We start from the raw sequence: 24,483 nt of genomic DNA, 5'->3' as shown, positions 1-24,483 counted from the left end.
CACACATTCTGAATTTCATTGGAATCGGACATATATATTGTGTTTGGGATCTATATCCGAACCTCAACCAATTTCAATATAATTTGGCAATTTTTTGTACTAAATTATAAATAAATAATAAATTTCAATAGAATTGTTTGGAGTACCAAATATAAAAATATTAATGGGAGCTACATCCAAATCAGAATCGATTTCAATATAATTTGGCAAATGTACGTTCATTTTTAATTCCGTTACACATTCCTAGTTTCAGTGAAATTAGAAATACATAGCGTGTTTGGTGCATCAGATATTGAAATCGGTCGAAAATATATATGGAAACTATACCCAAATCTGACATGATTTCAATATAATTTATCAAATTTATTTTTGTTCCTAATTCCGTTACGTATTCAAAATTTTGGATATCGATAAAAAAAATGTATATAGCCTATGGTTCTTTCAGGCAATCTTGTAGTATACTTGGAAAATTTCAGGAAAATCTGCTTGAGCGGTTTTCGATTCCATAAATCACCATATAACGGTAGCTCCCGATATTCGGTATATTGACGATTTTAGGGTCATTATTCGCCTGAGTAGTTTCGAATTACGTAATTAGAGTTCGTAATGGGAATACAGGCTGTGACAGAAAATTGTCTATGCAAGTCCAAGTCTTCGTATAGGCCCCATATATCAGTACCTCCCTATATTCGATATTTTGACGATTTTAGGTACAATACTCACCGAAATTGTTTGAGATGTCGTATTTGAAGTTCGTAATGGATGCTACAGCCTGTGACAGAGAGTTGTCTATGCAGATCCAGGTCTTCGTATAGCTCCGATATAACGGTACCTCCCTATATACGATATTTTGATGATTTTAGTTACATTACCGTTTATTCATGTTTCGAATTTGAATATGGTAATGGCTTTTGACAAACAATGCTTATGTAGGTCCACGTCATATAGATCCCAATGTAACGGCTACAGTCGGTATTTTAAAAAATTTTAACAGAACTTTTAACGGATTTTATTTTTTGAATATTTCTGAATTCGTTCCAAATGGTGGAGGGTATTCAAAGTTCGGCCCGGCCGAACTTACTGCTTTTTAACTTTTTTTTTAGTTAGTTTGCCCAGGACCTACATCATGCTTCAGCTGAAAGATGCGAACACATTCAAACAAACACAAATGACCGACTATATGTGTCTCACATCAAAACATGGAGTTATTTCTTTCATATTTTATTTAAACGTTTTTGATAGTTCGGCCCGGCTATTTACTTATTTGACATTAGTTCTTTTATTCTTTAATTAGCAGATTTTCATTTTTGGCAGCCCTCAATGTCTTTATTTTCCACGGGTCAGAAAAAGTGTTGGTAACATATTAATTTGTATCCTTTTGTAATAGATCCAGTTATTAGGCTTTTCTTGAAGCTGAACCTCTTTTGGCTTCTTTGATGTCCGTTAATACCCGCAAGCTATTACGAAATTAAAAAACCGACGGAATAACAAAAATCAAACACGATTGTATGAATGTATTCTATATCAAATACTATATTTCGAATTAACTTAGATAACGTTTTAGCTCTGATGTTTGGTTTACGTTTAGAAATGACAATGCAAAAAAAAAGGACCGAAGTTTTGTGATAAAGTTATCCCATTGATTCTACATTAAGCTTCTGTATATCAATGTCTTGAAGAATTCATTTTTCTTTAAAGGGTATCCTTATCGTTTAGTCGGCACCGCCCGAGTATGTCCTTTATTTTCTTTTTTAGCCAGTATATAATTTCTCTTACCAAAAATCATCGACATTGAAGGAATTTTACGGCTTAGAGATATCTTAATATATAATACTGGGTGAGGTGAAAAAACTGCAAATAATCAGACTGCTGTCGTTTTCAAACCACTTGTCCGACAGCTGTTGTTTACAAGAAAAAAATTATTCGTGATGGAATTCAAGCGTAATAGTGTAATTTCTTTATATTTGGCTGGAAAATCACAAGTGGCTATCGTTAGAGCACTACAGCATTTAAATGTGAATAAATATTTTGTATCTCGTATCATCGCTCGTTACCGTGATACTGGTAGCGTCGGCTAACGTCAAGGAAGTGGACGGAAGAAAATAGGAACATCAGCAGAAATGGTTCGAAAATTAAAGAAGCTACTTGATCGAAACCCGCGTCGCAGTGGCCGAAAAATGGCTCGCTTGGCCGAAAGTGGTTTACTGCCGAATTGGATTTTTCCGACGAGAAAACATTCGTTGCCCAGCAGTTTGTAAACAAACAAAATGATGTGTTTACTTACAAGGAGGTCAGCTGAAAATGTGCACCTCCGGTTGGCCACCAGAATTCAGGTGCCGGCAATGGTGATGGTGTGGGTCGCCATTTTTTGCTTTCATTCAATAAAATTTAAAAATATATATATATTATGAAGTTTAACTTTGTTGCAGTTTTTTTATCTCGCTCTGTAAATATATATCTGAACAAATTAAACTTAAATTTTGCTAAATAATCGTTAGTTGAATTCAAGCTTGTGCGTGTGAGAAAATGCATAGTGTTTGGGCATACATCCCACTATTTGTGCGCAAGAACTTGAAATCAAGAGTAACTATATATAGGATCTATATCTAAATCTGAATGGAATATCACCAATAAAGCCGAAGTTCCGAACAACAGAATACAAATCTTAACTATTTTACTGCAATTTATATACACTCCACAATAGAAAGGAGAGTATGTTTGTCATTCTGTTTTTAGCAAAGATTCGTCCAAGGTTACTTTAAGTACAGTATGTCACATATTACTCCACACACTCAAAGAAATTCATATTTTCAATCTGTGTCTCAAGATTTCCAAACTGATGCATAAAACTGTCTTGTTGTTTGCATTATTATAATTCTGGGCATTCTTTGGTTAAATATAGTGCGGAAAATTTTTGAAATTCATATAAATTAGGTTTATTACAACGAAAAGGTGTCACAAAATACTTCATACAAATAACATTTTTCATTTATTTGTCCAGAAATTCGTTATTAGTGGTTCATGATAAGTCTTGTTATCCAGTTATTCACTTTTTTTCATATTTCTTCTACAAATGACATTGTATAGCCTCTTTTCTGTTACGGAAGCTCTTTTTGAGATATTTTCTGCACTTTTACTCTCTTACTGAATTTGGTTTGGAAAACTCTTCCTCTGTATAGCATCCAATTTTTGTAGATACAACGACAATTTACTATGAAAGTTCTTATAAAGCTATAAAAGAGAACCACACAAAATTTATCTAATAAAAAAGAAAAATTTTTGCAATGAATTTCTGGAAAAAACAAAATAAATAAAACAAGTTAAAAAGCAGTAAGTTCACTGGCCGAACTTTGAATACCCTCCACCTTTTGGAACGAATTTAAAAACTTTCAAAAAAAAAAATTCTTAAAAAAATCTGTTAAAATTTTAAAAATACCAAATATAGCCGTCTATTGGGGTCTATACGACGTGGACCTACATAGGCATTGTTTGTCATAAGCCATTACCATATTCAAACTCGAATCTAAACTCGAAATAAACAGTGAATAATGTAGCTAAAATCGTCAAAATATCGCATATAGGGAGGTACAGATATATGGGCCCATACGAAGACCTGGACCTACATAGACAATTTTCTGTCACAGATTGTAGTTCTCATAACGAACTCCAAATACGTAATTTGAAACAACTCTGGTGAATAATGACGCTAAAATCATCAAAATACCGAATATTGGGAGGTACCCTTATATGGGGGCTATAGGAAGACGTGAACCTGCACTGACGTTTTTCTGTCTTTGGGTGTAGTATCCATTTCGAACTTCAAATACCAAATTTGAAACAATTTCGGTGAATAATGTCGCTAAAATCATCAAGTACCGTTATATGGGGGCTATATGAAAACGTGGACCTACATGGCCCATTTATGAACTAAACCTGCCTACTGGAAAAATAAAGATGTGTGAAAAAATGTAGCCATCTATCTCAATGCATTCGAAAGATAGCGTGATTACAACAGACAGACATGAAGTCGAGGGGTTTTACATGATTATCGCCTTGACGGCTTCAACCATGATGCACCATTGCACAGGGGTCGCGATACGATGCGTCGGCCAGCGTCCCTTTGGAATTACCCAGAGTTCTCTTAGAGAGTGGTAGCCCTCCACGGAGTTGTAGGTCTATTCCGCAGGTACCAATTCGAAGATCAGCTATATGGGCTTCACTTCCCTCTTGGTAAGGGGTTGAGGACTATCTTACACCTCTGCTGCTCTATGGGTCGCAGCACCCGGTTGAGAATGCAACACCACATCGAGCCGAAGCTCTACCCGCGATTTGGGTATAAACCAAAACCACCGCGTTGCACCCAAAACAGGGGCCTCTCCATAGTCAGGCTAGATCAACAGATCTAGGGGCTTCTGACACCTGCGGCACCAGAATAGTCTCCGGTCAGACTTCGTAGTCGAAACTACTACCAGTTTTGGCTCCATATAGCACGGGACTGGTCACCCAAAATGAGTAAAAATTTAAGGCACGATCATGGAATAGGACGAGTGCAACACAAGTGCTACACTGATGGAGCAGTCTAATCACCACGTTTACATGGACGTAGCTTTCTCACTGCGAAGAGCGAGGCCTATTCACCTCTTCCGCTCTGACGCTGGCGAACGGCAACCGATTAGATTTGAAAGCGCCCCCGACAAGATCAGAAGGATCTATGATGGTGAGGCAGAGAGTTGAGATTCCCTGTGAGTCCCCACCACCTGCGGTACCAGAAAAAGACCTCTGGTCAGATCTCGTAACCGAGTTACTTCCAGTTTCAGTCCCATGTGACCAGGGGACTGGTAACCCCTTGTGGCTATTATACACGTCTAGGCCATAGATACGTACTAAGACGCCCTAAACCACACACTCATCTCACATTTATACTCATACATACAGAGCAGACACATTCATACAGCACATTCACACTAGTGCCCGGCGACGGGCGAAAGCGCGACTAGCAAACTCTCCAAGGCTAGCACGCGTAGAGTTAGTGGAGAGAACACGACTAACATCCCATTGGCCCTCAACATTGGAGATACCCATGGAATCTAGATTCCGGAAGTCGTCGTAAAATGGACATGAGCACAATACTTGTAGCCAGTCCTCGACTGGTGCCCCGCACCTACATGCTTCTGTGCCAGAGATGTTCCTTCTATACAAAAATGCATTTAAGGAACCATGTCCCGTCAACAAGTACCCCAAGTGAAGGCCATAACCAAAATCGGGGTTCGTCTGAGCAAAAGTAACATCAGCGATGAACCTGAAAGTTACTCTACCATTCTCACTTTCATTCCATCTAGATTGCCATCTAGATGAAATAATTTCTCGCAGCCGCGATTTGCGATCCTCATTCTCTCCACACCGTCTACTGCCCAGTCAGAAGGCACAATAGGTAGACCCCTCTTGGCCAAGAAGGACACGTTTGCACGAATCACATCAAGATCCAAAGGAGGAACACCCAGCAACACCTGCATGGCCTCAGTAGACACTGTGCGGCATACAGGTAAACAAGCCAACATCATAATTCGTTGGCATGAAAGTATCTTGCGACACCCCCAGCCTAACGCCGTCGTATACCATATGGGGGCGCCATAAGTAGCACAAGCTACGAAAAGACCCCCATACGCAACACGCACGTCTACCGAGGCCCCATTCAGACCTCAACACACGACGAACTTGACCCACAATACTGCACATTTTCTCCTTTAAGCGATCTAGGTGGGGGATGAAACTCATCCTCTCGCCCATTGTGATGCCCAAGTATTTCAATTCGGTCTTATAATTAAGACCTCGACCATCAAAAACAACACTGGGATGTCGATTACGTGACAAGCTGCCCTTGAGCAACATAGTCACGGTCTTCTCCCTAGCCACTTCTATACCAACTCGTAAGCCCCAAGCACCGACAATCTCCATCAATTGTGAGCCAGACTGTTCCAACTCGGAACGAGACCTAGCCTCCACTAATATCAGGAGATCATCTGCGTACGCACATACCTTACAGGTGGAACTAAGCTGCCGCAGTAACGGATCCATCATCATGTTCCATATATATGGACCACAAATGGAACCCTGCGGGCAACCCCTGACGACATCTATTAAAACACTATTCTGGGCACCAACAGAGCACGCCACCCTGTCAGAGAAATAGCTTTCCATAGTTTTATTTCTCGACAACCAACTTCCTGCAAACGAGCAATCACACGCGACCAACACAAATGGTCAAAAGCACCCTTAAAATCGACAAAAATACCCAAAACGTATTTGCTTGTAGATCCCTCGACGCATTGTTTGACATACAGCCAAGCGTCTTCAATACTACGACCTGGTTTGAAACCAAATTCAAACTCGGATTCTGTCCCAGCCAACCTCTCCTGCAATCTCTGCACCATTATCCTTTCCAATACTTTGCCAAGCACTGGCAGGAGGCTGATGCCTCGATAAGATCGAGGATTACTCCTGACCTTATCGGGAGACTTCAGAAGGACGATGACTTTCGCAGCCTTCCACGACCTCGGAAAAACACCTGAGCGAATACAATTACAGAGCAAAGTCTCCAGGTAGCCCGGAATGGCCTTCCAGATGCTTTTACACATCTCTACGGTCAAACAATCCAAGCCTGGTGACTTCCTGCAGCGAACCAAGGCTACAGCCTGATCGATCTCATTTCTCCACGTGGTAAGGACTCTCTCATCAACCTTAATACCAGAAACATCAACCGATTTTTGGGATCTACAAATCTTATACAGCTGACCCCATGGGTCATCACGGTTTCTCGCAACAAAAGACTGCCATTGACCATCTTTCGCACTAGCTATCATGTCTTGATATTCATTCAGACACTGCCTATAGGCAGCCGAATGTACGCCAACGTCATGCGCGTTCCGTCGTTTGGCTCTCTGGAATTTCTTCCTGAGACGCCTTACCACTTTACGCTTCTTACTCAGAGTTCTATTCCACCACCTCAACCTCCTAGAACTCGATCGGCTATATCTCTCGAAGAGAGTATCATTGACGCTAGTAACAGTGTTGGTTAACAATGCTACTTGCTCATCGACAGGAAGAGAAGAAAATTCTCGCAGCGAAATGTTCGAGAAGCCAAACGCCAACGAACAGAAGGGTTGATAAATTCAACTATTTCATCATACGACATCTCTATACGGATTAGGTTATGATCACTAATTCCCAGTTCTTCATCAACGCTCCATGAAAAACGAAACTGCCGCGAAGCAGCATCGTTACAGCATGTCACGTCGATATCGCTAGAGCCATTAACCGTACAGTAGATATAAACCTCACTCGGCTGGTTCACCACATGCATGGCCCTTGAAAGGAGCCACTCACTTAACATCTCCCCCTAGTGTAGTTCTGATAACTCCGCGCTTGCCGAGTTATCTTACTGAACCACATGGGAGAAGATACGTTCCCGTCCAAGCCGAGGATGACAGGATGGCTACTCACCTGTAGTAGCACCGCATCCATGTACCTAAGGTACGGCTCTAACGCTTCTTCGAACTTGCAATAGAGACTCGTAAGAAATAAAACACCAAATTCACCACTCACAGACACACAAACACCAAAATCACTCGCATCCACAAGCACACAATCTACGTTACTATCGTCGACGACAACTGCAGAATGACACCTCGAGTCAGGAAATACCCGCATTTCTGCAGGCAGGCCCCTTATTCGACCAAAAGTCGAATAAGGTTCCTGAATCAATGCGAACCTACAGTTTAGCCGACGCATCGTAACACCCAAATCAGACATGACTGCGCTCGATCGTCTGCAATTAAGTTGGATGATTAAATCCATCTTAATGCTTAGATTTCGCCCTAGCCACCAACAAACTATAAATCGGGCAAGCCTCAGACATCATTAGATGTTCTGAGGGTTTACCCCGGAACGCACAATTACGGCAATTTGGTGCATTCTTGCACCTCTTCGCCGTATGCCCCTCTTCACCGCACCTACGGCACACTCCACGTGTGAAGCGGCAGTGCTGGACCTTGTGGTCGAAGCACCTCCCAGCCGCCAACAAAGCATCCACCACACGGCTTTTGCCCTCCAGAATTACGTTAACTGGCCTACCGGTGTCTTTCCAGGCACCAGTCACCATACGTACACTCTTCAAAAACTCCTCTTTTGTCATCTTCCCTTTGAAATTATGGGAAAATAACTCCTCCATAAAAACCTCAGGCTTATTAGCAGGATCCACTTGCTGGATCGAAACCCTATGCCCCATCTTATCTTGGACACTAACTTCCAAGCCTACCTCAGAGAATTTTGCATTCCTTGCTATCTTCTCCCTCTCTGCATCCGAGGGCGTGCGAATGATCGCAGCGCCGGCCTTAACAGCTTTAACCTGGTGTACACGTACACAGAGGTCCGCCAAACTAGGTCCCACCTCGGAGACCACCTTCTTCACCACATCCTTGGGTGCTACTGTGGAGTCCTTGGGCTTCACAATAGCAGACCACGTCTCAACAGGCTTGGGAAGGGGCTCCATTGCTGCCCGGGTAGGCACCCGAGGCACCATAGGTGCACCAACGGTCGCCGTGGAACGACCAGCCACACCAACAGAACGGGGGGGAACGTCTAAGCGCCCACGAAGACGCTCATTCTCCGCCACCAACGACACAACCAACTGCTCGAAATGAGCAGTCTGGGACAAAACATCCTTCAAGGCAGCGCTCGAAAGGGAATGTTTGTCCATCAAGACGGACAGCAAAGCCGATTTGGCTTCATGCATCTGCCCAATGGCAGATGCAGCCGAAACCGGCTCAAAACCACTACGGCGAGAGCGTCGGCTCTGCTTAACAGCATTCAGCCTCGTCGCAGCTCGACAATATGTCCGAAGACATAGCAGCAGCGGAAACAGGCAATGGCTTCAAGAAGTCATTGCCGCCAACAAATTTACCAGCCTTGGAGGCCGATGCAGCACCCACAGCAACAACACCAGTAGCATTACTGCCTGATGCACCATCAGCCCCTTTGGCAGCCTTAACGGCAACAACGCTCTCTTCACCACTGGATTTACCTCTGGCATTCATGCCAGAAGCAGAGCGGTGCCAGCGACACATTTCCTCTTTGCGCAAGAGGACTCACTCTCTTCACCAGACGGGGAAGGAGTTGTACCACCCTCCGCCTTTTTGCGACTCCTACGAGTCGACGGTTTAGGCGGTATAGCGCTTACTTCTATCTAGCAGGTAAAACCACCAGATAAAAGCAAACGCCTGAAAATATGCTTTACAAACCACACGTAAATATGTGGTTTGTAACTACAATATAGTATGTATAGAAAACTATATCAATTGCCACTGTCAGTCGATAGATGGCGCCAACCAAAAATTCAACAGCGATCCACCAACAGATGGCGCTGCAAAAACCAAAACAAACTATTGAAGGTCAGATGAGACACCAAAAGCACGTGGCTAGCGGAGCCCCACTTTCACAACAACAATTTGCTGGGCAAAATACTAATTTGGAAAAACAGTAAAAACTTACCGATTTTCTCCAAATTTTCACAAAACTTCAATTATACACTGAAGTTAAAGCACTTATGATCACTTTTATTCACTTTTTTAGAGATTTTCCAATGAACCCCTACCCCCCCTATGAACATCCTAAGACAGAACAAGTAAAAAGCTGTAAGTTCGGCCGGACCGAACTGTTAATACCCTCCACCATATGGTACAAATTTGGCAATTTCCAAAAAATAAAATCCGTTAAAAATTTTGTTAAAATCTGAAGAATACCGAGTGCTTATACGACGACGTGGGCCTGCATAGGCATATTTTGTCATAAGTTATTACAATAAGTTAAATGTGAAACTTGAAGAAAAATCTTTTTATAATGTAGTTAAAATCATTAAAATACCGAAAATAGGGGGGGGGGGTACAGTTATATGGGGGCTATTCGAAGACGTGGACCTGCACAGACAATTTTCTGGCATGGGCTGATGTATGCATTACGAACTTCACATGCGAAATTTGAAACAATCCCGATAAATAATGTCGCTAAAATCATCAAAATACCGAGTATCGGGGGGTACAGTTATATGGGGGCTATATGATAACTTGGACCTACATGGACCATTTACGAACTTAACCTGCCTATTGACAAAATATACATGTGTGCAAAATTTTAGCCTTCTATCTCAATTTGTTCGAAAGATAGCGTGATTACAACAGACAGACAGACACACAGACAGACACACAGACAGACACACAGACAGACAGACGGACATGGCTAAATTGTCTTAGAATTTTACGCTGATCAAGAATATATATAATTTGTTGGGTCTGACATGAGTATTTCGAGGAGTTACAAGCGGAATGACAAAATTAATATACCCTCCATAGTATGGTGGAGGGTATAAAAAGCACTAAATAAAATCCTTAAAAAATTCTGTTAAAATTTTAAAAATACCGAATATAGCCGTTATATTGGGGTCTATACGACGTGGACATACCATGACAGAAGAATACAGGTAGATGCATCAACGCTTGGGAGCATTGATATGTCAACAAAATTTTAATGTTTTTTTTTCAAATATAAGTAGATTTTTATATGTTTTCTTATACTACGTCATTCGGAGGCTACTATATTTCGGGTTTTTTCAAAAATTTTTACAAATTTAAATAGTTTTTCATTCAACATTTTCAATTCCAAAATTGGTTTGACAGTTCATTGTCCCAGCAGCTGTGTCGACGCGTCTACCTATATTCTTCTACCATGGGACATACATAGGCATTGTTTGTCATAAGCCATTACCATATTCAAATTGGAAACTTGAAATAAACGGTGAATAATGTAGCTAAAATCATCAAAATATCGTATATAAGGAGATAAGGTCATTTATTACCTAACTTTGAAATGTTCTGCATTATATGTTAGCAAACAATATACAGAATTAAATAAATTGCCGTAAATTGTGAAATCTTAATAAACAAGTTGAAAATATATTTTTAACTTACACTTATATACAAGGGATGTTTTCTTCTTTCTAAAAACTCAAATTACCTAAATCGTGGTACCCTTATATGGGGCTAAATTTGCTATTTCCTTAGTCGATTAAAATCCCGAAGGTTAGTTAATAAATGACAACAGAAAGAGAAATTACTGCAACTTTCAGGTATCACAAAATACTTTACACAAATCATTTTTATACCCTCCACCATACTATCCACCATATATCCCAATATTTGTCATAGGCTTTAATACCCATTACGAACTTCAAATATGATCCAGAATATATATACTTTGTGGGGTCTACTATAAATATTTCGAGGAGTTACAAACGGAATGACAAAGTTAATAAAAATAGACAAGTTATAAGCACAGTCCACGTCTTCGTATAGTCTCCATTTAACAGTTTTCATTTAAGTGGTAGTTTCCGGAAGTTTTTTTCTTTAAATAGTTAAGTTCAAAAATTTAACAAGTGAAAAAAGGAAAGTTCGGCCGGGCCAAATATTCGTATATAAAATTTAGAATGCATATAATATCAAAGTTGTAAATTTTGATCTAAATAGACAATGTTTTGCCAAAAGATATAGAACCCACTACGAGATCTATAACCCGAATATTAAATAATTCAATTTAAAATGTGATTTAAATTCCCAAATATCTGCAGGTACCATTATATGGGCCCTATAAGAGAAATCGTGAAAATATCGAATATCGGGAGATACAGTTATAGTGGAGCTAAAGGAAAACGTGGACCGACATGGTCCTCTTACGAACTGATCGCGGCACAGTTATTGGAGAAATACTCATGTGTGCAATATACAGATGGACGAAGAGACACGCAGATAGAGAGAGACAGATACCGCAAAATCGAGTTATAATTTTACTCTGATCAAGAACTTATATACTTTGTTGGGTCTAACATGGGAATTTTATATGGGGGCTGTAAATAACAAACGTTGAACAACGTTGCCCATTTGTATACTTAACATGCCTACTGACAATATATATATGTATATATATATATATATATATGCTCAAATTTTTAGGCTTCCATCTCAATTCGTTCGAAATGTAGCGTGATTGCCATAGACAGACGTTGCTAAATCGAAGGAATATGTGGAAGCAATCAAATTCTTCTATGTTATTTTCTAATTATTGTCTTTAAAACACAAAAGAAAAATTTAGTATTCTTACTCTTGAATTATACATTTTTGTGCTACATTTTTCTAGAATAATCGTTTTTGACAACTAATATTTTCAATTAGTGTGGAGACTTACGTATTTTTTTATATCCTAAACTTCATAAGCCACAGCGCGTGGCACGCATACGTTCACTTTTCCTAATCATACATTTCATTTATTATGCTTGCATTTGCTCCAAAAAACAGGAAGCTCCTTTACCGGTATGTATGGAATTGTTTAGTGATTCGGTCAGTGGAACACTAACATGTGGTATACCGGTCATCATGACTCGAGATCTGAGTTGATATAGCTTTGTGTCTTTTCATCCGTCCATGTTAAATTGCGAACTCTACAGTTCGCTGACATCATTGTCGTAGAAGGTCAGAAATCAGATAAATATCAAATTGGATGAAACAAAGACTCGGAATAAATTTGGCAAACAAAATGTTAGCATTATTTAAAATAGTTGTTCCAAAATCTATCTCGTTCGGGAAGATATTACATATTTGGACACATAATAAACATCAAATCATATAACTTTATAAATTGGAGTTATAATCAAATCAGATCCAATTTCCATAGGGAACATGGACAGACGGATGAACGTTAATTTCAATATTCCAAAATTTACAAAACTGAGATACAATTAACTCTTTTGTGTTAGGTTGCTGCCACCTCAGAAAACTTCGACCTTACGCGATAATTGTCGAAGAATACATAATTTATTGGAACAACTCTAGTTTAGTAAAAACTCTTCGATTTTTTCGAAATTTTTTTCAGAGGTAGGTATTTTTACCCTGATCCCGGGAAATTATTTTTTTCTTGGGGACGGACCCGGACCCCAGAGTCCGGGATCAAGACCCCGCTTGGAGCTGGATCCACTTACCCGATATAGACAATATGGGTATCGATTGAAAGCTTATGGAAATACCTGTCCAACAAGTGGTCACATGTCTTGGTTCGGATGTTATAGTCAAATTATCGATTTTTTGGACCCGGATTTTTTATGAAACCCCCGAAAAGTCAAAAAGGGCATATTATGGGGGTCAACAAAATTGTAGGTGACATTCTTACCTTTCCAAAATGCTACAATTTGTCCAGAGATATGAGTCTTTCCATCCGCATAACCCGATTCTAACCAGTTCATTAGTAGCAGTCGTCCGAATAACAAAAGTTTTTTAAATTTGGCACTTTTTGTAAATAGCCGGCCTTCGGCCGGGGCTTGAGATTTTCTCCTCTGGGTATGTCCCACACCGGCTAACGCGAACCAAAGTTTTCTAAATTGGATACCTTTTGTAAGTAGCCGGCCGTCGGCCGGGGCTTGAGATTTTCTCCTCTGGGTATGTCCTACAGCGGCTAAGGCGAACCAAAGTTTTCTAAATTTGACACTTTTTGTAAATAGCCGGCCTTCGGCCGGGGTTTGAGATTTTCTCCTCTGGGTATGTCCCACACAGGTTAACGCGAACCAAAGATTTCTGAATTTGATGCTTACGCGAAATATAACTTTTTTCATTGAAAACATAGTTTTAATGAACTGGTTAGAATCGGGTTATACGGATTGAAAGACCCATATCTCTGGACTCAGTAAAGGTATTAGCACAAATTGTAGCATTTTGGAAAGGTAAGAGTGTCAGCTATTGATGGAAATACCATTTCTACAACCCATAACAATCGTTACCACCCATTAATGGCAACAACACTATCTTCTTCATCATCATTATCATCATCATCAAAAAAACACTCACCTAAAACTACACAAATTTCCAAATCAACAAACATCATCATAATTATACTATTAAGTATTATGATTGTATTTATATTCTATTCATTAATATTATTATTTTCATATTTAATAATTATATTAGTAATTCTTTGATTAAATTTCATTATTTAAACTCCTATATTTTTCTTTAATCTTTATAATATTATTTCCTTGTAATTAAAATCTATTCTATTTCAAATAATTTACACTACTATTTATATAATTAGCTACATACATTATTTTTATATTCAATTATAAAAATCAATTATTGTACGTATACTAATTGTCACGAGTGTAGCCAAAAAATACCTTTTGTTTGGTGACCACTCATTTGCCTATTGTCTTTTCTTCTATTTGACAACAACAACACATCGATCACTGATCAGTTGTGTTGTTATGATGGTCGCTTTGATGCTTGCTTGTGCGTCGCGACCCCCTCGCCTACATGCTTTGTTATTCTTATTCTTATTCTTAATAACAATGGGAATGCAGAATAAAAGTAGGCAAATGAGTTGGTACACAACCAACTGCACATGCATGCATACATATTTATGTGTGACCGATGTATGCCTAAGCCTTTCTTGTTACAAATAAATATGTAAAAGAAATGAGAATTAGCATGATTGGCTTAGGTAGTTATTGACACCATGCAAATATGCAAAAGGAGATAAATGCAAACAGCTGTTGCATATTATATGAATTTTTCGTTTGGTGATTTTTTGGTGATGTAGTTAAAGTTGACTCGCTCTCTTTTTAATTGGACAGCCGAGCGATCAACAACGATAAGTACTTTTGCTAAAAACCCAAATTTGTAACCTTTACAAAAAAATACTTTTTCAACAAAATAAAAATAATTCTGTGCAACCCCTTTTTGATAGAAAAGAAAATTACTTTGTTTTCTTTTTCTTTACTTTACATTATTAAACAGTGGGAAAAAACTCAACATTTTATTGGTGCCGAAACCCGGGAATTCATTCGGTGTTCTTATCAGTGCTTTGAAAAAAAAATAAATATTGTGTGAAAGTGAATTTCCAATAATTAAAATCCTAAAAAGTATTTTGAATAAAAATTTAAAAAAAAAAAACAATTAAAATATATTTATTTCAGTTGTTGTGGTTTGTGTTTCAGTGAAAGTGTGTTGTGTACAAAGTGTGAATTCAAATCTTTACAAGCCCAAAAAAAAGTACAAAACTTAAGAAAAAAATTATTCCTGTTTTATTTAATCAATTTAAAAAATAACTAGTGATTTTTGCCACTTTTTTTCAATTTTTTCCGAAACTAAAGAAAATTTATTTACTTTTTGTACTTTTTTTGGGTGTTATTGAAAACACAACAACAAATTGCCACAGCTTACATATTTCATTTTTTCTAAAATTTAAATAAAATTCCAAAATTCATTTGAAAGTTAAAAAATATATATATTTTGATTATTGGAAATTTGCGACACAATTTGTGCAGTGAAAGTGAGCTAACCTAAAAAGTTTTTCGGTGTCAAAAGTGTTTGCGAGTGTATTCAAAACATAACCATGAGTGACCTTTCCAATTTAATAAAAGAACAGAGGGATTTATTCGATTTATTATCGAAATATCAAGCCCGTTTTGATCCCTCTGAAAAAACTCATGGTTATGGAAATGCATTAACTCAAAGAGTTGATGACATTTTTAATCGATTTGAATCGCAAAACGAAACAATTATGCAACTTGTGCGAGACTCTTCATTGAATGCCAGTGATGTGCCATATTTAAATGATGACGTGTATTTTGATTTTTCCGAAAAATATCTAACCTCCAAAGGAAAAATCATAGATTCATTATCTGATTATTCTATTTCGCAATCACCAATGGCAAGCACATTTGTTGCAAATCATAATCGTAGTGACACATTAGCTTCAGACTCTAAACTTCCAAAAATTTCACTGCCAAAATTCTCAGGTGATTATATGGAATGGATTCCATTCCGTGATATATACTTATCTCTTGTACATTTAAATAATTCTTTGAATAAAATTCAAAAATTCTACTACCTTCGTAGTACATTGGTTGGTGAAGCAACCAATTTAATCAAAAATATTTCTGCCACTGAGGCAAATTATGACTCTGCATGGAAGATTTTAGAATCAAGATATCATAACAAGCGAATGCTTGTGGGTAACTTGATTTCTAAGCTTTTCAATATTCCTAAATCTGATGGTGGGTTCCAATCTATTAAAATTTTGCTTGATTCTTCTCAAGAGTGTATTGCATCCTTACAAAACTTGGATGTTAATACCGACACATGGGACCCACTGTTAATTCATTTGCTTGTTCAAAAACTTGATATTCAATCTCGTCGAGATTGGGAACAATCTCTTAAATCTTCTACAGAATTACCTCAACTTTCTGAATTATTTTCATTCTTAGAAAGAACTTTTAGGACTCTTGAGTCCTTAACTGATGAATTCCCATCAGCTTCAAAATCTTTTCCTAAACAAAACTTCACTAAAATTAGCAAAAGTTACAAAAATTCTTCTCCTAAAATCAAGAAAACTTTCACTCAAACTGGAAAGTTTTCAAAATCAAACTCAGCTGTTTGTGCATTTTGTGAGAAGAATCATTCTCTCTCAAAGTGTTTTAAATTTCTCGCCTTAACATTGATCGCTAAAAATAAATTTCTTGCAGATAAAAATATCTGTCGCAATTGTTTTGTATCCGGTCACGATGCAAACAATTGCAAATCTTTCTTTCGATGCATAACATGCAAACAACCTCATCATACAGTGCTTCATTCAGATGAACCTGTGACTCAAACTAAAAATCTAAATCTGTCCAATCAAGTCACTTCTCATAGTGCACAATCTTGTAATTCTGTTCTACTTTACACAATTAGACTTTGCATTATCACACAACGTGGTAAATTCACTATACGTGCTCTACTAGACCCTGGATCTCAGAGAAGTCTAATTTCAGAATCAACAGTTCAACTTTTATGCCTTGAAAAAACCAGATCACATTGTAAAGTGATTGGTATAGGAAAAGGTGGTGAAAACTTATCTAAATTTTCGGTGAATCTTGACTTGTTCACACGAAAACAAGAGATAGTACTTTCATGTACTGCTCTTTTACTTTCTTCTCTTTCTTCATATACACCAAATCCTTCATCTAAACATATTTCTTTGCCTAATATTGAACTAGAAAACTTAGCTGACCCCTATTACTATAAATCTGACCCAATAGACTTAATTCTAGGATTAGAAATCTGCTCTAAAATCAAAATTCCAACAGAGTCATTCATTCACAATGATCTTTTCTTCCAAAATGCAACTATTGGATGGGTATTTTCTGGACCCACTGAATCTATAACCACAAATAGAATCCATATTCACAATGTGAACTTGGAAAATATTCTAAAATCTTTTTGGGAACAAGAGGAAGTTATTTCTAAAAGAAAACTTACCAGTGAAGAACTGGAATGTGAGAAATACTTCCAATCTACTACAAATCGAAACGAAAATGGTCGATATATGGTAAATATACCATTTAAATCTTTACTAAAATCAAATTCTTATCCTATACTTAACAATAATGTCACTAATGCTTTTAGGCGTCTTAAACAAATTGAAATTTCTTTTACTAAAAGACCCAGTTTTAGTGACACATACAAAGCTTTTATGCAAGAGTATGAATCCTTAGGACACATGACTAAAATAGGGATTTATCCTACTGACGTTCGTCCAAATTCTTATTTTTTGCCTCATCGTGGCGTTTTTAAAGAAAGTAGTTCTACTACAAAACTGAGAGTTGTTTTTGATGGCAGTAGCCATCTAGCTGATTATAAATCTCTCAACGAAGAACTTTCTCCTGGACCCCCTCTGCAAATTTATCTTCCTGGTATTATGGCATATTTGTCAATATTTTACAAGCTAAATCTAAAACTTGAAAGACTTGAACTTTGTGCTGCGACTCTTGGTGTAAAATTGACTCAAACCGTCAAAGATTCACTAACTGATCTAAATGTCCAAAATATATATTACTGGAGTGATAGCTCCACTGTACTTGGATTCGTTGGATTCGTAAATCCCCATCTAATTGGACAGTTTATGTCGCCAATAGAGTCGCTGATATTCAACGCTTAAGCAATCCTATACAATGGAAATATGTTCCAACTTCACTAAATCCTGCTGACTGCGCATCTAGGGGAATTCTGGCCGAAGAATTAATTGAAAAACATTCATGGTGGTTTGGTCCCCAATTTCTTTATGAAACTGAACAATCTTGGCCAGAAATTCTTCCAAATTTACATACCTCTGAAGAGGAACGAAAATCTAAAATACCAACTAATTTGTCCACTGAGAAAATATACATTGAACTATTTTCTAAATACTCAGAATTACAAACTTTAGTAAGAGTCGTTTCATATTGTCTGAGATTTCTTGAAAATTGCAGAAATCCAAAATGTAAAAAACTAAAACCCTTGACTCTTACAGAATATAACAAATCTTTATCTGTTCTTGCTAAAATTTCCCAAAACGTTGATTTTCCTGAGGAAATTTCTAAACTTACCACGAAAAGATACATTAAAACAAGTCCCATTCTAAAACTAATGCCGTTTCTAGATGAAAATGGGATTCTTCGTGTAGGTGGACGCCTTCAAAATTCAAATTTTCCTTATGACGTCAAACATCCAATTATCTTTTCAAAACACAATCCTTTGTCTCAACTTTTAATTTCTGACGCACATGAAAAAACTTTACATGGCGGTGTTACATTAACTATGTCTTCTTTAACCCGCAAATTTTGGATTGTATCTGGGAATCAACTTGCAAAACGCATAATTCATAAATGTATAAAATGCTTCCGATACAATGCCAAAACTGCTCAGCAAATAATGGGCAATTTACCAAAAGTGCGATTAACAATTTCTAGACCCTTTAAACACAGTGGCGTCGACTATGCAGGACCAATTTCTATCAAAAATTCTAATCTCAGATCTTCTTCTATAACTAAAGGCTATATATGCGTATTTGTATGCATGGTTACAAAAGCCATACACTTAGAGGCAGTTTCTAATCTAACAACAAATGCTTTTCTTGCTGCCTTTAAGCGTTTCACTTCTAGAAGAGGCATTTGTACTGATCTTTATTCTGACTGTGGCACAAATTTTGTTGGTGCATCAAAAGAACTAAAAGTTTTGCATAACAAAAATAAAAATTCTATTCCTGAAGATCTCATTCACTCTTTAAGCCAAAATTCAACAACTTGGCACTTTATACCACCTGCCAAAATTCAACAACTTGGCACTTTATACCACCTGCTTTGGGAAGCAGGTGTAAAATCTGTTAAATATCATTTGAAAAGAATTACAAATGATAGAAATCTAACCTTTGAAGAATTTTATACTTTATGCTTTTATGCCAAATTGAAAGTTGTCTCAATTCTAGGTCACTTTGCCCATTATCTTCTGATCCGTCAAATTGCGCATTTACTCCAGCTCATTTTCTTATAGGTGAGCCTACAAATTGTTTACCAGAAGACACGCTTTTGGACTCCAACATCAATAACCTATCACGTTGGAAAATTATTGAAAAACTAAAGCAACATTTTTGGAAAAGATGGCAAAATGAATACTTAAATCGCCTTCAAGCTCGTCCAAAATGGCTTAAAACTTACATAGATCTTAAAATAGGAGATTTGGTACTTGTCACTGATGAAAGATGTGGACAATGGATACTTGGCCGTATTGAAAATACTCATCCAGGACCTGATGGACATACGAGGGTGGTATCTGTTCTAATGAAAAAGAAACTTGTAAAACGACCAATTTCTAAAATCTTTTTACTTCCAGATAATTCACCTCATTCTGACCCTAATATGGACGATGCTGCTTTACATGGATTTTTCCTTTCTTGGATGTATGGTTGCTTTATGATGACTACACTACCACGCTGTGAGTCGGAGCATAGCGGAGGTTACTACCTCGACTAAAATTCTCCCATCGGTAGTTCATCATAGCATAGTAACCCGCATTCAAGAACATTCGTCCTTCAGGGGGGAGAATGTTGATGGAAATACCATTTCTACAACCCATAACAATCGTTACCACCCATTAATGGCAACAACACTATCTTCTTCATCATCATCAAAAAAAAAAAAAACACTCACCTAAAACCACACAAATTTCCAAATCAACAAACATCATCATAATTATACTATTAAGTATTGTGATTGTATTTATATTCTATTCATTAATATTATTATTATCATATTTAATAATAATATTAGTAATTCTTTGATTAAATTTCATTATTTAAATTCCTATATTTTTCTTTAACCTTTGTTTATGTAGAGTAATGGGGAAAAGAAACAATAAGAAATAAAACAAACAAATAGGATTAGTTTCTTTCTTGCAAAATTTGCTGGTTTATTGAATTGCTTTTATGTGTTTTTTCAACAATAAGGATTACCTCTTTTCAATATGGTGTGTTGGCGACAGTGGCCGTGTTGGGTTTCGCTTCAAAGACTAAAGACAAGTAAACGCAATGGTTCTGAGTGACCGCTGAGGGTCCCATGTCTGTCTACAATTACAACTACTTCCAATTAGAGCAAGGTGAGCCTACCGACAACAACCAATGCCCAGCGACGATCCCCTCACTACGGTCTCCGCCAGGGGAGTTGTAGAGGAGATGCCTGTGCGCCAATCAGCATCCGTGATTGATCGAGCATTGGAAAGTTGTGGTGGAACGTATCGAACTTATACATTCCGGCCCCCTTGCTAGAACTACGAGTCTAGCAATTAATATCATTTTATTATAAGTTAGGAGAGAACGTAAATTCAGATTCCTAAGTGAGCTATAGTTGCAGATTTTCGTGTTTTCATCAAAGCGATTACCGAATTACCGATAGATTCGGTCTACAATTTCAATATTTAGCGCAAATAATTCATGTTTTCAGCAAATTTCGGTTATGATACGATTCTTTTTTTAAATTGGTCGATTTCAATTCTTGATGCAAGATTAGATTACAGTCGCGGGAGGTACTGAACCGGTAAGGATATACCCGAAAATAGACTTTTGGGCCAGCAAAGAATCCAAAACTATTTTTGGAGGTTCAGCTTCTAAAATTTTAGGATACAAGTCAGCGCCAAGTAGCAAATCTATTGTGCTATTATCGAAAGAATCCGCTAAATCTAAGTTAGGAATCCGAGTCTTCAAATTGCTAATAGATGGTGACGAAAACATCTTCCCCTTAACGTTTAGTAAGACTAATGCATTCGTTTCTACAGTCTTAGATGCATTTTTAGTGGAGGACAACTTCAGAGAGCAAACTTCCTTTTTATATTTAGATTTTTCTAAAACACGAGTTTTAATGCCAAGTGCATTTTTGAGTTTCTTGCTAACAATTGATACCTTAGAAGAAGGGTCTACTATAGCACGAGTAGTATGACTTTTTCCATTATGAACCATATTAACTAGTGCAGTTCCCAAGAGCACATTATCTTCAATGGTGTTGGGAGACTGGCTGTTCGAATTATTTTTTGCAGAGAGAGGGTGCGTTTTAGAGGGCTTTGGAACTCGACTTTTGACCTTCGTAAAAGTCGGAGGGGGATTTGGACCTCGACTTTTGACTTTGGTAAAAGCCGGAGGTACCTTCTTAGATTTCAAAACTACTTTTTGCGAAGTTGAAACAACTCTACTAATTTGTGGCCGGTGAAGGAGGCTGTGATGCCTTTGTTTGCACGATTTGCAACTATTTGTGCTGTGACAATTTTTAACAGCATGGCCACGAGAAAGACAATTTATACAACACTTATTCTTTTTCACAATTAAGAATTTGTCCTCAAACGGAAGTTTTCTGAACTGTGAGCAAAGTCGGAGCATATGACTTTGGTTAGGACAAATTGGGCAATAAGTGTTTGGCCGAGGAGAAGGATCAACACATTTTGGTCCATGTACCAACGACTTTTTGATGATTGAACTAAATGTGCGAGCATGCGTGGATGTTAACGACCTAGTTGAGTAGCGATGAGGTGAAACACTCTTTGATGGCAACGATTTAGGCACGAAACTAGGAGAAACAATGTTTGTGGGCAGATTTCTACGTATATGTTGAATACATTGCAAAGTTTGTATTCTTTCAGTGAGGAAAGCATCTAAATCTGGCCAGGAAGGCAACAACGACTTATTTTTGATACTTTGCTCCCACAAAGTCAAGGTGGTTAAAGGCAAACGCTGCAAACAAATATGTACAATAATTGGATCCCACTGATCCGTGGCGACGTTATAGACGGTCATTGCAGCGAGACAACTATTAATTCCACGTTGGACACTTTTCAAACCCGAACAAGTTTCAATTTTTAAAACTGGAATATCAAACAAGTTTTTGATATGGCTATTCACCACGATGCGCCTATTATCATACGCATCCGACAAAGCTTTCCAAGCTAAATGGAAACTATAATTAGTGAGTGGAAATTTGCTAACGATTTCCCGAGCCTCACCGGTGGTCTTCTGCATAAGGTGGCAGAGGCGCTCAATATCGGATAGACGAGAATTTTGTACAAAAAAGGTTGTAAACAAGTCGCGAAAGGTGGGCCAAGACATAAAATCACCAGCAAAGACTTCGATATCAATAGGTGGTAATACGAAACAATGACTATTGAAGGGTGGATTGGAGCAACCAGTATTGGGGGAAGATTTGGAGAAAGCATCAACGGGTGGAGAAACACACTGCACAGAAACCGGTTCGACGAGACTGGTCAAAATTTGCTCGGAAGGGGGTGCTCTATTAGAAATATCAGGCGAAGATCTGTTTTGCACACTTGAACTGGAAGCAGGTGAGGAATGAGAAGCCACAGCAGAAGAACAATGATCATTCTTTGGAGATTTGAGGCGATCAAGGTGCTTGTTTATGGTGGTCAAACACCAATGGTATGCAATAAATGCATTGTTGTATTTATCCTCAACGAAATCAAAATGGTCAGCCTGTGCAGTCTCGGATGCCGTGAGGTAGTTCTTACACTCAGTGTATGTGTTCAGCACCTTTTCCCACAATTCTCGAATTTCCGAAAGTCGAATTTCGAGGCTGTAAACCGTCAATCAATTTGTTCGAAGTAGTCTACACTCTTCAGAACAATGTCAGCGGCTCTAGTAAAATGGGTGAGCGGAGTGATCGACATTTTATTACTAAATTTATAACAAAAACTTGATATAAAAGAAAAGAAAATTCGAACAAAAGTTTCTACCGTCCAAAGGAAATAAGAAATTTCCACAAATATAAATTAAAAATTAAATAGAAGAAAGTTTAAGAAACACTTTTCCTATGTGACAAAAACGAAATTTAAAAGACTAAAATTGCTCCAATAGGCTAGAAAACAAAGATTTTTTTTTTAACAAGAATTTTTTAGTGTTTGCCAAAAGTAGGGTGTATTATTCCAAAAATACCAAAACCCCCAAAATGTACGAAAATAGCCACAAAAACGAATATTTTCAACTAATGTTTGTTTTGAAAATATCTACAAATAATGTCTAATGTAGGGTGCAAAAATTCCAAAAACCCTACTAGGTTGCAATTGTTCAGCCAAATGTTAAATTATATTTACAAATTTTGCAAATCTCGCAAGAAAAAACTATTAATTTTCATCAATATTTGTTAGCAAATATGCCTGCAAAGAATGCCGAAGGTAGGGTGAATTTATCAAAAAATTCCAAAAACCCTACTACTAGTCAAAAATATTTCAGAAAATTATCGAAAAATAATTTCTAAAATATATTAAAAAAATTATGCTGTTTTACTCCACTGTGCCGAACCAACGACGGATATCGCACAAAGAGGAATAAAACACAAGCGACGTCGGCAGAGGAATGGCTATGCGTAAGCAGCTACGCACCCACATAAGAACCGACGCTACAAACGATCCAACAGTGAGAGCTGGAGATCAAAACAATTTGTTGTTATTTCTATTGAATATCAAACCGACGCTTAAAAAGGGCGCGTGGAATGATGGGGTATTGTTGTTGCAATTTTGGCAATGTAAATTCTCAAGTGAGAACTGATCAATTTTTCAAAAAAAAAAAAAAAACAAATGAAGAAGGAATTGCAACAACAGTGAATGTGTGGTGGCGACCACGACAAAATAACCAACCGACAGTGAGATAGACGGTTATTGCAAGAATGTTGTTTTTGCAAATGAGTGTTGCTCGTTAAAGGGCTCAACCTTTGAAACGTGAAGGGGGATAACAACAGCGACCGAATGTGTAATATGTATTTATGTTATGGACAAAGCGATGATGCAAAATTCTTATTCAACTAAATTGAGGGGATAGAGATGATCAGTACAAGAGAAGCTAATTCCGAGTATTTTCACAACAATAAAGCTACTTGGTGTAGGGAAATGCACTTGATTAACATAAGAAGTGTTAATACGAGTCGACAACTGACTTGTTTTCAAACGAAAGGCAAATGTATGATCACCGCGGCGTTGGATGATCAGTACAAATAATATTTTTTCTTGTACAAAGACGAGAGTGGACTGTATATTGAATGCAACAAATCCA

General features: G+C 37.6%; 1 protein-coding gene and 1 long non-coding RNA gene across 10 annotated transcripts in view; one reads left to right on the top strand and one right to left on the bottom strand.

Annotated features, from left to right (window-relative positions):
- The window catches only part of LOC109613902 (uncharacterized), an 88,843-nt gene extending 68,601 nt beyond the window's left edge, over positions 1-20,242 (top strand). For 3 of the 4 annotated variants that reach the window (XR_009343033.1, XR_009343031.1, XR_009343032.1), the window contains one exon: positions 19,437-20,242. This is a non-coding gene — a long non-coding RNA (uncharacterized LOC109613902). The remainder of the gene's footprint in view (positions 1-19,436) is intronic. The other variant, XR_009343036.1, reaches the window with a different exon arrangement.
- Positions 1-24,483, bottom strand: part of LOC101894068 (acetylcholine receptor subunit alpha-like) — a 331,275-nt gene that overhangs the window by 3,277 nt on the left and 303,515 nt on the right. The window lies entirely within an intron of this gene.

Source organism: Musca domestica, unplaced genomic scaffold (genome assembly GCF_030504385.1).
Source record: "Musca domestica strain aabys unplaced genomic scaffold, Musca_domestica.polishedcontigs.V.1.1 4, whole genome shotgun sequence".
Lineage (NCBI taxonomy): Eukaryota > Metazoa > Arthropoda > Insecta > Diptera > Muscidae > Musca > Musca domestica.
Note: the sequence above shows the minus strand (reverse complement) of the source record. Positions and strands in the feature narration are given on the sequence as shown.